This window comes from Canis aureus, chromosome 38 (genome assembly GCF_053574225.1).
Source record: "Canis aureus isolate CA01 chromosome 38, VMU_Caureus_v.1.0, whole genome shotgun sequence".
Taxonomy (NCBI): Eukaryota; Metazoa; Chordata; class Mammalia; order Carnivora; family Canidae; genus Canis; species Canis aureus.
Genome location: NC_135648.1, coordinates 18,402,720 through 18,419,070, shown reverse-complemented (window position 1 = coordinate 18,419,070; position 16,351 = coordinate 18,402,720). Strand labels below are relative to the sequence as shown.

The window sequence follows — 16,351 nt, the reverse complement described above, 5'->3', positions numbered from 1 at the left end:
TCATCTATTTTTAATTAGGTATGTGTGTTTTAAACTTTGGTGTCTAACAGGAAAGAGGTAATGAGATGGAATATGCCATTATTCATTCTCTAGTAGAGATCATATCTAAGAAATAAGCACTTGGGGTTCACTGGAGCCCATAGGAGCCCCTAAGATTCTGCTTCTCTTTATTTCTTATCTAGAAATTGACCCAGTAGCTTGTGCTGCTTCAAATCAGACTCATGGAATTTCTGGTTTCCACTAAGTCTCCTATTGTTAGGTAAAATACCCCTGGAGTTCTCCTATGTGTCATGCTGGGTGTGGCAAGAATGCAAAGCCCTGATCCATCTTTTTCAGTCCCATTTTCAGAGTTGTATCCACTATGAATAACCTTAACAAATGAAATTACCTCCCACCCCTGGCCAAAGCAGGTTTTGCTTACTGCTTGCTTTATAATGGCAGTGGATTCCCCAACCTCAGTGCTCCTCAGTCACAAGGAAACCCACCATATGCTTAGCACACATCTCATCTGTACTGTGTCCCTTCCACAGGACCTGGGGTTAAGTAACCCACTACAAATATGCTGCTGATCCTGCTGCTTGCTGTATCACAAGCAATAAAGCCCTCTGACCAGTAGCTTTCTATTTTCTGCCAGCATCTATGAAACAGTAACAGACTAACTTCTAGGTAGGGGAAAAATCATCAGACCCAGTATCAATGATAACTCAATTTTAAGCTTCTGGTCAATTAAAATCTATGAAGAACCCAAAAATCAGGAATCAAAAGCAGTATGGAAAATCCTTGGATTTCTAGATCTGCTTTCATTCTTTTTTTTTTTTTTTTTTAAGATTTTATTTGAGAGAAAGAAAGAGTGTGCATGCAAGGGAGCATGAGTGGGGGGTGTGCAGAGGAAGGTGGAGATAATTTTTTAAATGTAAAAGTTAGATTCCTAAAGGGCCTCTCAGTTTTAAACTGCCTTTCATTCCTTTTTCTTCCCACTTCCCCAACGAAGAAGTACAACTTTAACAACCCTTTTAAGAGCAAAATAAGGTCTAAATAAGAACCCTGAAGAACTTCTTTCTCTGAATTTATTTGAATCACGAGGGTATATACAATAGTTTCCGAGTTCAAAATTCTACACTCAAGAAATCACGTAAGCCAGAAACATGATTCTTGGGGCAATAGTACAAGCTTAGAAGGTGGAAATGTCATGAAAAAAATCAATAAGAGACTGTTTATAAAAAGACAGGCTTTAAGATAGGACAGAAAAACAAGAGAAAGGACACTTATTGAAGGCAAATAAGAAGCTGATCCAACCTTAGCAGGTGTCCACAAAGCCAAACATTACATAAATGAAGTCTTGTAGAAAATAATGTGTCAAGGAAGAATAGGTCTTCCAGAATAGAAGCTTTAGCCTAGAAGGGTATAAAGATAATAGAGAAGCATTAGAATTCTTGAAATGTTTATCGTATGAATGGTTACTGTTTTATTAGTTTAAATAGTAAAGAGATATTGAGCTTCTACCATAGGGCGGAACCTGCTCTGGGATCAAAGGTTAGCTAACGATGACCTGATAGCCAATTCCAGCCTACCCCCTACCTGTGTAAATAGTTTTATTGGAATACAGCCACACGTAAATTCTTAAGCATTCACTTATCTGCTCTCATACTATAACATCAGAGCTAAGTAAGTTGTAGCAGAGACCATGTGACCCATTGAGACTGAAGTATTATCTGGCCCTTTACCAAAAAAAAGTTTCCTGTGCTCCTGATGACATACCATATGAGCAAAACAAGCCACCATCGCCACAGAACTCTCACTCTAGTGGGGAGCAGACAATAAACAAGTATAGAAGTAAGAATGTAATACATTTTCAGGTACTGAGGTGTTATGAAAAAAAATGAAAGCAGGACAGGGCAAAGAGCTTCTCCTTAACATAGAGCTATAGAGCTTCTCCTTAACATAAGGCATCTGCTATGTTGTACTCATAAGGTAATGTGTGTTAAAATTTCAATTCTAAAAGGATAAATTTCAAAAATAAACTAATGCACTTTCTATTTATGGTTTGTAACTTACCTTCGCTAAACTAATTTTTTTTTTTTTTTAAGATTTTACTTATTCATTAGAGACCCAGAGAGAGAGGCAGAGATATAGGCAGAAAAAGAAGCAAGGCTCCCTGCTGGGAGCCTGATGTGGGGACTGGATTCCAGGATGCCAGGATCACTACATGAAACAAAGGTAGACGCTCAACCACTGAGTCACCTAGGCCTTCCTAAACTCTTATACTGCGTAACAGGGGTGCCTGGGTAGCTCAATTGGTGAAGGGTCTACGTTCAGCTCAGGTCTTGATCTCAGGGTCCTGTAATTGAGCCCCCCTCCACTGCCAAGCATGCTTTCTGCTCAGTGGGGAGCCTGATGCTCCCCCTGCTTGTGCTCACTCTTGCATTCTCTCACAACTAAATAAAATACTTTTAAATTTTTAAAAAATACTGTGCATCAGAAGAAAAAAATAAAACTTTGTAGTCCAATTTTCTACCCTACATGGTTTGACTCCATTTAGCAATAAAACTACCCCCCAGGAGAACACTTTCATGTCCTTTTTTACATAAATGGCTGACTCATGACAGGTAAGAACTTAAGAGGTCCTTAAAAAAAAAATAGAAAAACTAAATCTGTCATAGAATTTTAGAAGTGAAAAAGCTTAAAGATACATGTATGGCAAAGGGTTTATGAGAAATTTCTCTATCTTCTTTTCAATTTTGCTATGAACCTAAAAATGCTCTGAAAATTTTAAATCCTAAAAATCAAAACAAAAAGAGGAGGGGACTAAATGATCATTTTGTTTGAAGAAGAAGGAATGAAATCCCAGAGAAGCTAAGCCAACGTAGCTCACCAAACTGAGCAGTGGCAGAGGCAGTTATTAGGTAGCAAGGGCTTTCACCCCCAGGCTTTACTTCGACACCACCATGCAAGAGGCACAGCAGAAAGCTGCATCCCCAGCCTGTCCCACCCATACACTAGGCACTAGGACACCTGTTTTGCCACAAACTGTAATTATTTAGGTTATATATATATATTTTTTTTTAATTGTGGGTTCACATACCAGTTTCCAGATTTACATTGGGTTTCTTATGCCTCTCCCAAACCTAGAACCTTGGAATGGTAACACTGAAGAGAGCATAAGGTTAATAATGAGGACTCTTAAGTCCAACTGCCAGGTTTCAAATTCTGCCAAGTTCATTACTCTCCCTCAAATACATCTGAAACCAAATCATGGACATGGATAAAATCTTGCCCCATGGAGCTCTACTAATGGTGCTCTGTGTAAAGCAGTGTATAGAAAAAACACAACAACCCTCTTTTTTAAAGGAGACTAATTCTAGTACCTACCCTCCTAGGGATGTTGTCAGATTTAAATTAGTTTATACAGGCGCACCTGGGTGGCTCAGTGGTTGAATGTCTGCCTTTGGCTCAGGCCGTGATCCCAGGGTCCTGGGATCGAGTCCCTCAACAGGCTCCCCACAGGGAGCCTGCTTCTCCCTCTGCCTATGACTCTGTGTCTTTTATGAATGAAAAAAAAAATATATTGACAAAAGAAAATAAAAATAACTTAGTTTATACATATGAAGTCCTAAGCAGAGCCTGGCATATAGAAATGTTAGAAAGTAAGGTCAATTACTTAAAATCCTACTTTTGAAATAGTATGAGTAGGAAAACACCTGAGACCTCTAAGTCCCAAAAAGGCCTAAATATTCTACAAACTGCCACTATGCCACTTATTTCACCACACCTCTAGCTTTCTAATTGTAGCTCCTGACAGAGTATAGGAACTCAATACGTGCTTCTGTTAGACTCCTCCAAGCCAACATTTAGGTTGCTACAACTCCTGTTAATTATAAATGAGGTCCAAACTATTCAGAGGAAAATTTGGTAATTAATACACAAATACTTTATTTAAATGTCCATTTTATGTGCTATGCTCCTGGGTCTGCTAACCAGCTGATCGTCATTTTCAGGGTAAATGTGGTTGGGGTATGGCAAAGGCTATTTAAATAGTAAATATAACCATGCTGAATACAGCTAAGTAATTGAATAAAATCTTTCACCATCACAGTACAATCCCACATGAAAAAGTAAATTTTTAAATCTACAATGAAAACGTTGATTACCAAAATGGCAGCTTTGAAAAGATCAAGTCAAATGTGTAAAAGCCAAAGACAGCTAAGGAGTCGAGTAATTGTGTCTCAGAAAATACAACATAATATTTGAAGCTGTACTTTTTTTTTTATAGCTAAGTCGCTTTTTCCTTACCAGGTGCTCATAAAATCAACAGACTTCAAACTCAGCCACTGATGGGCTCTATTTATCCACTGACCTCTGGACCTGGTTGTCTTCAATAAAGGCAGAGGAGCTCATCTAAATGAAGTCTTTAATACCACAAAGTTCTTTTGTGAAAAAGAAATTCTGTATTATAATATCTTATCTGGAGATACCATGCTTGCTGGTCCAACTCCTACGTGATCCTAGGTAATGGGCAAAGGAGCTATCACTCAAAGTTCGTGCCTACCACAAGTACATACACGTTCCACTCTATGCTCTCAGAACCGCTTCAAGCTTTAGATCCCTGACTTTTCACACTGGCTATTTTGCAGGAAAACATTAGCAACATTTGTTATCAATAGCAATTCCAAGCCCTGTGTGTGGGAAAAACTCTTCAATAATGCATAGCTTCCTAATGATTTTACCAACAAGACAGACATTGATGAATTTCTATTCAGGCCTGGAACAGCACAGTCCACAAGTCAGTATTGAACACTGCACTGGAAAATGGCCGGATTCATTAAGACTCCAGGAAAGTCTCTCATTAGGTGAAGAATGATGTCTTTGGCATCAATTTTCAAGGCAGGTTGGAAATATCACTTCCAAAAGCAAACCTTTCAACCAAAATGGTAAATGGTAACTAGTTTGCTTTATTATTGATTCCACTCAAAATTAACTATCTAATGCACTGAATTCATGGTCACGGAAACTTCCAATTGCCATTTCAACAGTGAACAGTAGCTATAGAATAGCATAACCACTTACAGAAACATGATAGTCCAATGTTATAATGTGACACCAATTGTGAATTGCATCAGCACCAAAGGCTATTACGAAATGGATCAATACTTTCATTATTAAACGTTAAAAAGGAAAAGTACTACCTTCATGCATATCAGTTTCCACTTCAAAGACCCTTTAAAAACAAAGCTGAAAATTTTTCAAGGATTCTGATATTTTTCAGAGCGAGTTACTAATCTTATACTTTTTCTTTACAGGGTCGCTCACAAGGGAAAGGTCGTGATATAACTAACCACTAAACCTGCTTTCTTTTTAACAGATCTAGTAATGATGAAAATTGTGAGAGTTACATTCTTGGCCTCCAGATAATAATCATTCTGAGTCCATTTGCTTTTCTGAAAGTGTTAATATTGTTTCCTGGAGGAAAAAAAAAAATTCCCTGTGTTTTTAGATATTGTATATCCATGTATCCACACATCTGAATAAAAATAATTGCACCATAAAAATCTATTATTGTATACGATTTATTTATGTACCACTTAAGGAGGACTGTTGGGCTAAACATGCATTTTATTCACATTATTCATTCTGTCTGGAACTGGGGAGCTTAGCAAGCATCTCTTTCCTTCCTTCCAACTCTCTCCCTGTCCTAAGGGATGGTGAAAGATGGAAGAGCACAATAGAATATAACAGGAATACAAATGTATATGTTTTTCAGCCCAAAGGAAGGGCTGCCAACCAAATAGATTATAAATAATTTCTCCTGTTCCATATTCCATGGAGTTCAATTTGAACTTGCTAAGAGTGAACCTGAGCAGCTGCCTTTCCTGAGACTCTAATATATTTTGTTATTTGGGTCAAAATACCTTCAGGCACAGATTAAATCCAAGAGTGAGGGTATATATCAGTAAAGTTTGTTTTTAATCTTCCTTACTCCTCACACTTTGCCTTATTGCAGATAAGAAATGCAAAGTGTGTCTCGTGGCACCTGTGAAAGACCTTGAGGAAGCCACAGCCACGTCAAGCTTCTGTATACCAATAAAATGTTAAATGGAGTGAGGGGAAATGAATGGAAGAGAGGAAATGAGAATAGGGAGTGTAAGGGAGAAAACACAAAAGCCTACTCAAAATAAGGTACCCAAATGAGAAAGACTATAGCTTAAATCTGTTTTCATAATTAACACAGCTGTGCTATAATTTGATTTTTATTCTAATGATGCCATTTAGCTATGCCTTGAATATTAAAAATGAGCAAAGTATAAGCTTACTGATCACTTATAAATCATTTCTATTCGGGGTTTATTTCCTGACTCATTTTTGAAAATAGGTTTTCATTAACTAATGTATAGTTCTAAGGATGGAAAAGACTATAAAAGGTGACATGGAGAGAGAAATGAAATCATTTTATACCCTAATCCAGTAGCACTCAACATATTAATATTCCCTGCAGTATGGGATGCCTGGGTGGCTCAGTGGTTTAGTGCCTGCCTTCAGCCCAGGGCCTGATCCTGGAGACCTGGGATCGAGTCCCACATCAGGCTCCTGTCTCTGCCTCTTTCTCTCTCTCTCTCTCTCTCTCTGTCTCTCTCTCTCTCTCTCTGTGTGTGTGTCTCTCATGAATGAATAAATAAAATCTTAAAAAAAAAAAAATTCCCTGCAGTGTTTGTAAAAATGTATGATATGAGGGCTCTATCCAAAATCAAAAACTTAGTGATTGGGCTCAGGCAGTTTTTGTTGTTGTTGTTGTTGTTGTTGTTGTTTTTGTTTTTAAATTCTTCAGGTGACTAAAATATTTAGCCAGGGCTGAGATATACTCCTGTCAACCAGTTTTATCATACCAATGTCTTTCTTGGATAAGATCATGAAGTCAAAGAGCTTCCATACAAAATCTTTTAAATGCATTTACATGTTTTTTCTAGAAATAGGATGCCTAAGGCACTAAGGTTCAGCACTGGAATAAACTTTAGTACATTCGAACCTTGACTCAGATATTGATCTGATTTGCAGCAATTGCAATAATGATCTGTTTCATAAACATCTGAGAAATATTGACTTCAGATTCAGAGAATTTAAAACTAAGTATTTTAAAGTATTTGAAACAAGTCTGAACGTTGAACTTTTAATCTGCCACGTGTCACTATTATTTGTAGAAAAACTGAGAAGCAGATAATAAAGCAAGGATTACATGAAGTACTGTAGTTCTGCATAAAGCAACCTCCAAAGCAAACTTCTATTCCTTTACTATTAAGGAGTCGCTGGTGATGTAGCTGATCTTTGCCTGACTTCTGCCCCACCTCTAAAAATAGACTTTGAAAAAGTGTGTCAAATATAAGACAGGCACTCATACAAGTGAGTTCAAGTTTACATTTGGAGGACAGCATTTTGCTTATCTTGGCATCACACTGCCTGACCTGAGAGGTAGCAAGGAAAGAGAAGTAAGCAGCCCGGGAGCCATGGTCTATCTAGCCTTAGATCACCTGCTTACGAACTGTGGAACCCTGGGAATCTTGAAAAATGTTCCCACCTGTTAACTTATCTAGTTCCTGTCTCAGTTGTTGTGAAAGTTAAGTGAGCTTACAATACATGTGAAGTGCCTAGAACAGTTCCTGGGATGTGCTAAGTATGAACTCATTATTACTGCCTGGCCAGTCCTATCTAAGGACTTGAATGAATAAACGGATGGATGGATGCATGGATGGATGGATGCATGGATGGATGCATGGATGGATGCATGGATGCATGGATGCATGGATGCATGGATGGATGAAAGAATGATGTTTCTTCGGGAAAGCCTTTCAGTCTTACAGGTTCTCCTATCCAAAACCTTTAACCTACAGGGTCAGATTCACTCATCCCTGATGGGCACTAAAGACAACTTACAAATGGAAAGATAATTCTTGATAGTTGAGTCACAGCAAGAAACCAGGGACACCAGACAGAAAAGTGCCAAAGAGAAATTGCCTGTATTTCTCTGTTTTGCATAAGCCAGCCCTGCAGGTGCCTGGACTGATGCCCAGACATTCCCAAAGAACTGCTCAAGTAGCATAATTTTCAGTACCTAAGAAATATAGAGCCCAGGGGCCTTGAGAAACCAGAAAAGTACTTTAACAGAATTGTAATAGTCATATTCCCAACTTCAGTCCATCCATGCCTCTTAAATACTTGAACAGGCTACAGGATCATAGAAGTATACTAAGCTATTGAAAAATATGCCCCCAAAAATCATCCCCTATGCTCTACTCACTGTCCAACAAATAACTACAAAAGCCAATCCACTTAACCTCATTTACCTAGGTTTATGGCCAGGAAAATCATAAGGGGGGGGGGGATTTTCAAATTATCATTGGACATCCAGAGTACTTGTGTTTTAAAGATGAATTTTTACAAAAGTGATGACATTGCTCTCAAAGATCCTCAATACTGGAGTCCATCATAGGGATTATTATTTAATTCTAACCTAAACATAGCAGGAGTTCCATGGGGCTCAACAGCCACTCTGCTTCAAGGAATAGCCAAAAGTATATGAAAAAAAAAATAGATTCTGATACTTACTAACACACCTCAAAGTACTTCGGAGAGATTCCAATTTTAAACTGACAGTTACACTTGCAAAATTCTCTTTTCCTCTCCTTTTTATTTTTGTCATATTCTAAGACTATTCTCTGTCTTCACAACTTTCTGGCCCTAGAGGGTTCCGGTTCCCTGCTCCCACATCATAGGTGTCAATGGACCCAGCCTCCTCTGCTCTTTGTACTTTCCTAGCTCATTGATCATCATCCCAGTTCTTCAGAATGGAAGAGACCCTAGAGACTGAGCAGCGAGCAGTAGTCCTTCCCTATAAGTGATATGGAACGGGAAGAAAAAGATTCTTTCAAGATTTAGATAAGTGGCTGCTAACAGCGCAATCATACATTGCCCCCCACCCCCACCATCACCAAATACTGATGCAGTTTAAAAGGTTCAAAGATTTCACTTCCAATTGATCAAACTTTGATTTATATTCTTCTAAACTATTTAACACTGTCATCAGGTATGTGAGTTTTGTTTTCTTCTTTGGTTTAGCATTTTAAAATTTTCTTCTATAACAACAGTTTGTAAGTCTTCAAATGGGACCTCAAACAGTTTTAAGCTTCAGATATTGGGACATTTATATAAATCACGTTCGCTTATCTTCCTGGAACTAGTCCATATTTTAACCTATTTTTTTTTATTTCATCAACAGCCCCCTGTCATCAAAATAATTTATTCAAACCTACACTTAATTTTTCAAGTAATCCCTCATTTTTCTCTCAACATTTTGGAAATGAAGAGCATGGGGAAGTGTGAATCTCGTACTTCTCTCCTCCTCCCCCAGGGTTTATTTTAGGTGTTTTTCTACATTGCATCTTCAAGAATAGATGGTCTATTTGTGCTCATTAGCTAACTTCTGATTGCTTAGCAATTCCCTTAGGCTGAGTAAAGATTAGCCTTTTTTCTCCTGCAAATTCAGTTCTGTGCTTGCCTATCTGCCATCTTTGTAGTATTATGAAAGAAGAGAGGAGAGATGACAGGAAAAGAGGTGGTTCCAAAAATAAAACCAAGTAATCACGGAGACAAGCTCTTTTCCTTCAGACATGTCCTGGAATACAAAAGCTCCAGGTGGCATTCCTAAAATTCTCAACATGCTTCTGACCTTACAAAAGCCCAGGAGGGGCTCGAGTTTATAAACTGATCCAGGAGACTCTTCAGCACGAAGTACAGCAACCCGAACAGGATATAATCTTTGAATCCTAAATGATCTGGGTTTTGTTTTCCTAAGTTAAGGTTTGTTTCCACGTGGGGCCCAATTTTTCCTCTTATCTAAAACAGTTCCACTTTTACATCAAAGCCATGCTTCCAGGCAAGTTATCACAGCTGCTGGTCTGTCTGTTCCACATGCTGTATGCCTGTTTTTGGTCTCAATACAAAAAGATAATATTCTATGGAGAGGGAAAAATTAACTGCTTTGATAGAGTTTTTCTTCCCTCCCCGCCCCCCTTCCAGGCACCATTCTCATTTTCCTTCTTTCCCAGCACTATCTATATTCCTGTGGGACATTTTGGCTTAAAAGAAATAATTTCAATAAATACCTGGTATTACCACCATAAAATACAGTGAAACACTGAATAAATATTCCATTATTCTATCTGGATAAAAGCCAGGACTGAGGTATTCTGACATAGGAAACTAGGTAATATTTCTTCCCCAAAGGGACTGTGTGTTTTGCTCTGGTTTTGTCTCACTGCTTTGCATGGAGTGGAAGTGAGGCACCTTGGAGGGGTGAGATTTTAAGCATGCTCCACCAGTAGGTGTCAGGTATATTTGAAGTATTGTGGCAAGGGTTGGGAGCTGTAAAAGCTGCTCCATGGGAAAGAGGATCTTGAGGAATAAGGATGCTGGAATCACAAACCAAACATGGCAAATGGCCAGAGGCAGAGGGGAATGGAACTGCCAGGCACGGAGTGGTGGCTGGAACTGAACTCATCCTGACTCAGCCATACTCACAGGAGGCGTGCAGTCCAGGAAAGAAAAGATTTGAAACAGAAAGAGTTACCCCACCAAAAACAAACACTCCAGGTATGCAAGCCACCCTGCCGAGGGACCTCACAGCACAGAGGAAATCAATGTTTAACTTACTTCAAAAGAAGCGTTGACTATTCCTAGCACCAAGAGCTTGGAGAGCAAAACTGACTGGGGTCAAACAGCAGGGAATTTTTTTTTTTTTTTTTTTTTTTTTTAAGTAAAAGGAAAGGAGGGGTTATAGAAAACTCTGAGAAATAGGTGGGGTCAGGTAAGACACAGGATGACTGACAGACTAATTCACGAGATTCATTTAAGGCCTCCCACATCTAAAGAACTCTCAGAAACACGAACATATCTTCTACTGCACAAGGCTGCCACACCACAGGAAGCCAAGTGGATTCGAAACTCTCAGCTGGATGCATAATAAACAGATGTCAAGTTTTCTTCTTTGGGCAAGGGGTAAATGTGTGTTCTGCATAGGGGAAGAAGTGTGCATATAGCTATATACTCGGGGGCCAGAGAAGAGGACTGTAGTAGGGACAGAGTACCCACCAAAGATCCAGGCTCCTATTTCAGCAATCACAACTAGTCAAGGACTCCATTTGCAGCCCTGCTGGGATGGGCCTTGTAACTGAGCTCTAGGCAACAGGATACGGGCAAGGGTAATGCACAGAGCTTCTGTACCTGGCCAGGAAAAAACTTCTAGTGTAGTCCTCTCCCCTCTGCCACCTGAAACTCATGAATTAAAGCTGGCAACAATTCCATCAGCCTGTGTCCCTGAATTCTCCATAAAAGAATTGCCACCTTCTTTCCACCACCACACAAGGGAATTTATTTGAGCAAGAAATAAATTTCACCTACATTAAGACCCTGAGCTTTTAAGGTTCATCTATTACAGCAGCTAATATGAATATAACAAAACATTCCATAAAAGATTTTTAAAGTTCCCCATTTAATCAAAAAGTGAAATGGGGGATACAATCTATTCTATTTGAATAAATTGATCACATTAAATTATAAATGATTCTAATTATAATAGAAACCTAAACCTGTGTAAATTTCAAATATATAAACTAAGTAGAAATTCTCTATCCAGCATTACAACAGGCTAAATCTCCTCTAACTAAAAACCTTTCATATGATAGTTAAGTATCTTTTTAAATTCATCTGAGCTGGTAAAAAAAAAAAAAAAAGGAAAAATCTTCGGAGGCCAAAACTGAGAAGAATAAAGCCAAAGAGGAAGCCAAGTACAGAAACCAATGGCTCTCCAAAAAGCATGTACGAGTTGCTTGATTTTAACTTACTAAACATAAAATTGGAGGAAAAAAAAAAACCTGAAGGCTTCCCAAAAATAAGATCACAATTCTCCAAAAGGCTAATAATCCCTACCCTAAAAAGGAATTAATAGAAGAGTGACCTATACAAATAAAAGCCCCCACAAAGGATGACAGTAAAGAAAATCACCTGACCAGGCATAGGCCATGGGTAGAGAGAAAGTTTTACCAGAAAATTCCTAATAAGGCTAACTTCCTAACAGACACAGGAGCAGAATTTGCATCACTTTTATGGTCTGAAAAACCTCAAGTAAAAAATTAGGTTAAACTAGTCCAAATTGTGTCCCTAGGTACTTGGAAGAGGCAAACATAAATCCTCTCCGGGGAAATTACATCAACCCCAGGTTTCAAACAATTCCCATAGATAAAAGACTCAGTCACCATAATCTCACAATCAAAACAAAGTCACAACAGGAAATAATCCTGTGTGAGTGAGACACCTCCAACAAACAACTAATCAGATGCCCAAAAAACTGCAGGTGTTTAAATTATCAGACAGACTATAAAATATGAACAACCAGTTTTTTTTAGTTAAAAAAAAAAAAAAAAAAACCACCACTGGAGCACCTGGTGTTTCAGTCGTCTAACCATCCCATCTTGATTTCGGCTCAGGTCACCATCTCAGGGGCTTAAGATCAAGCCCCCTCTGGCTAGGCGGTGGGAGTGCAGCCTGCTTAAGATCTCTCTCCTGTCCCTCCCCTCTCTAAGATAAACCTTTAAAAAAAATTAATAATGTGGGATCCCTGGGTGGCTCAGCAGTTTGGCACCTACCTTCGGCTCAGGGTATCATCCTGGAGTCCTGGGATTGAGTCCCACATCAGGCTCCCTGCATGGAGCCTGCTTCTCCCTCTGCCTGTGCTTCTGCCTCTCTGTGTCTCTCATGAATAAATAAATAAAATCTTTTTTAAAAATGTAAAAAAAAATTTAATAATGTAAAAATTTAGTTAAGAAATATGATAAAGAAATAGAACTATCAAAAACATGGTTCAGCAGATCAGTAAAGCTGTAAACAAATGAAAAATGTGATATTATCAGAAATTCAATAGATGGGTTAAAATAACTTATTTGACACAGAAGAAAGTCAATGAACTGGAAAAGCTGAAGACTAAATGCAGAACATAACAGCCAGAGACAAAAAAGATGAGAAATAGAGTTTAAGAAGCTAGGAAACAGCAAGTTCAGAAGAATACAGATCTGTTCAGATTTTCAGAAAAAGACTCTAAAAAGAAATGGAGCATAACTGAAGAAATACTGATAGGGAAGTAGTGAAAAATGCCCATCCTCATACGTAGGTATCCTCAAAAATCTCAAGCCAGATGAACAAAGAAATCCACACCTAGATTTGCTATGGTGAACTAAAAAGTCTTAAAAACAACTAGAAAAAAAAAGAAAAAGAAAAAGAATAATGGGATTGAAAGCAGACTCCTCAAAAACTAAAATGGAAACTCAAAAATAGCTCCACAAAATCTTCAAGGTACTGACAAAATGTAATTCTTAACCTCCAAATGGTTTTTGACTCGGGTGATATGACCATTCAATAGAGAAAGGATGGTTTCTTCAACAAAAGGTCCTGGGAAAACTGGATCTTTACATGAAAAAGAAAGGATTCAGATAGACCCTTACCTTGCAGTATAGACACAAAGTCAAAATAGACCAAATACCTGAATGTAAGACTTCAAACTCTAAACCTCTTCAAACAAACAGACAGGGAAAAGGCTTCAGGACTTTGGATTTGGCAAGAATTTCCTGGATGTGATACTAAAAGCACAGGCAACCAAAAAAAAAAAAAAAAAAAAAAAGTGGAGGGACTACATCTGGGCATCACATGACAAAAATTTAAAAACCAATCAAGGACTTGAATAGACATTTCTCCAAAGAGGATATACAAACAGCCAACAAGTACATGGCAAGATACTTGACATCACTAATCATTAGGGAAATGTAAATCCAAATCACAAGGAGATACCACCTCACTCTCATTAAGATGACTACTATAAAAAAAAAAAAAATGTTGGCAAGGATGGAGAGTAATTGGAACCCTTGTGCACTGCTGGCAAGAATGTGAAATAGGGCAACTACCATGAAAAACAATATGGCAGGCTTGCAAAAAATTAAAAGTAGAATTACCCTATGATGTAGCAATTCCACTTTTGGGTATATATCCAAAAACACTGAAAGCAGGATCTCAAAGAGATATATTCATAATAGCCAGGAGGTGGAAGCAACCCAAGAGTCTACCAAGAGATGAACAAAAATATTGTATGTATATACAAGGGGATATTATTTAGCCTTAAAAATGAAAAATTCTGACAAATGCTACAACATGGATAAACCTTGAAGCTGACAGCCACAAAAAGACCAGTACTGTCTGATTCCACTTATGTAGGTACCTGGGGTAGTCACATTCAGGGAAGCAGAAAAAATGGTGGCTGCCAGAGGTGAGGTAGAGGAAAGGGGTATTGATATTTAATAGATATAGTTTTCACTGAAAAAATTCTGAAGACTGCTTGGTACCACAATTAGGTAAGCAAAGTTTACCTACTTATTTTTAAGTGTGTCTCACAATAAAAATTTCTAATAATATTAAATACATACACGTACCCCTAATTCTTACTGTGGAATTAAACACCCAACTATCATTCAAAATGGACGTCAAAAAAAAAATCAGACATTACTCAAATATTCTTTATCAATTGTTTCAGTTTTTATACTGAATATTCTACGCAAAATCTACATAAAAGGTAAAAATACTTTTATTTTTTTAAGTTTTTTTTTTTTTCATTGTGTCACCAACTGGCAGTTAGCAGGCTCTATCCATACCATGACATCTCTCCGTAGGGCAGGGGTCTTTATTATGTTGTTTCTCTATTCCTCTACCCTAATGGAATATCTATCAATAAGTGTGCACTCCTTCGTTTTCTACAGAACCAACTACTCCCAAGTGCTAAAAACCTCATCCAAACATTCATGTTGCCTTCTTAGACTTGAAATATTTCAATAATTTTAACCCCTTTTCTAACAGCGAATATGTATATGTTTAATTCCAGCATAGTCAACCTACAATGTTGTATTAGCTCCAGGGGTACAACACTCCTATTCAACAATTCCATAGATTACTCAGTGTTCATCAAGATAAGTATACCTTTTTTTTTTTTTTTTCTTAAGAAAGGGAGGGTGGGGGAGGAGAAGGAAAGAGAGAGAATCTCAAGCAGGCACCATGTCTAGCAGGGAGCAGAAACAGGGCTCAATCTCACAACTCTTGAGATCATGATCTGACCCAAAATCAAGTCAGACACTTAACCAACTGAGCCACCCAGGTATCCCAAAGGAAGTGTACTCTTAATGCCTTCACCTGTTTCACCCATTTCCTCCCCTTCTCCCCAACTCTGCTCTGCCCCCCACTTCCCATATGGTAACCCTCTGTTCTCTATAATTTAGTTTTTCTTAGTCTTTTCCTTTGTTGATTTAAGTTCCACGTATGAGTGAAATCATATGGTATGGGTCTTTCTCCAACTGGATTATTTCACTTAGTATTCTATTCTCTAGAACCATCCAGGCTGTTGACAAACAGCAAAATTTCATTCTTTATGGCCATTTAAAACTCTACTATGTGTGTGTGTATAGATACATCTTTATCCATCTTTCAATAGACACTTGAGCTGCTACCATAATTTAGTTATTGTAAATAATGCTGCTATAAATATAAGGGCGCAATGACCCCTCAAATTAGTGACTCCATATTCTTTGGATAAATACTCATTAGTGTAGTAACTGGGTCAACTTTTAAGGAATCTCCATATTGTCTTCCACAGCAGCTGCACCAGTGTGCATTCTCACCAACAGTGCAAGACGGATCTTTTTCCTCCATATCATTGCCAATACTTGTTTCTTCTATTTCTGATTTAAGCCATTCTGACAAGTGTAAGGTGATATCTCATTGTGCTTTTGATTTGCATTTCCCCAATGAATGGTGTTGAGCATCATTTCTTTTGTCTATTGGCCATATGAATGTCCTCTTTGGAGAAATGTCTGTGTCTTCTGTTCATTTTTTAAATGGATTATTTGGGGATTTTTTGGTATTGAGTTATAGAAGTTCTTTATATATTTTGGATACTAACCCTTTATCAGTATGTCATTTGCGAATATTTTCTCCCATTCTGTAGGTTGTATCTTAGTTTTGTTGACTGTTTCCTTTACTGTGCAGAAGCTTTTTATTTTAATGCAGTCCTGATATTTTTACTTTTGGTTCCCTTGTCTCAGGAGACATATCTAGAAGGTTGTTGCTATGACCAATGTTGGAGAAAAATTACTGCCTGTACTCTCTTCCAAGATCTTTATGGTTTCAGGTCTCCCATTTAGGTCTTCAAACCATTTTGATTTTATTTTTGTGTATGGTTTAAGAAAGTGGTCCAGTTTTCCCAACATCATCTGTTGAA

At 38.0% G+C, this 16,351-nt stretch overlaps 1 long non-coding RNA gene across 2 annotated transcripts in view; it reads right to left on the bottom strand.

Annotated features, from left to right (window-relative positions):
• Window positions 1-1,088: 1,088 nt before the first annotated feature.
• The window catches only part of LOC144307180 (uncharacterized), an 87,232-nt gene continuing 71,969 nt past the window's right edge, over window positions 1,089-16,351 (bottom strand). For both annotated transcript variants that reach the window (XR_013374108.1, XR_013374109.1), the window contains exon 6: window positions 1,089-1,394. This is a non-coding gene — a long non-coding RNA (uncharacterized LOC144307180). The remainder of the gene's footprint in view (window positions 1,395-16,351) is intronic.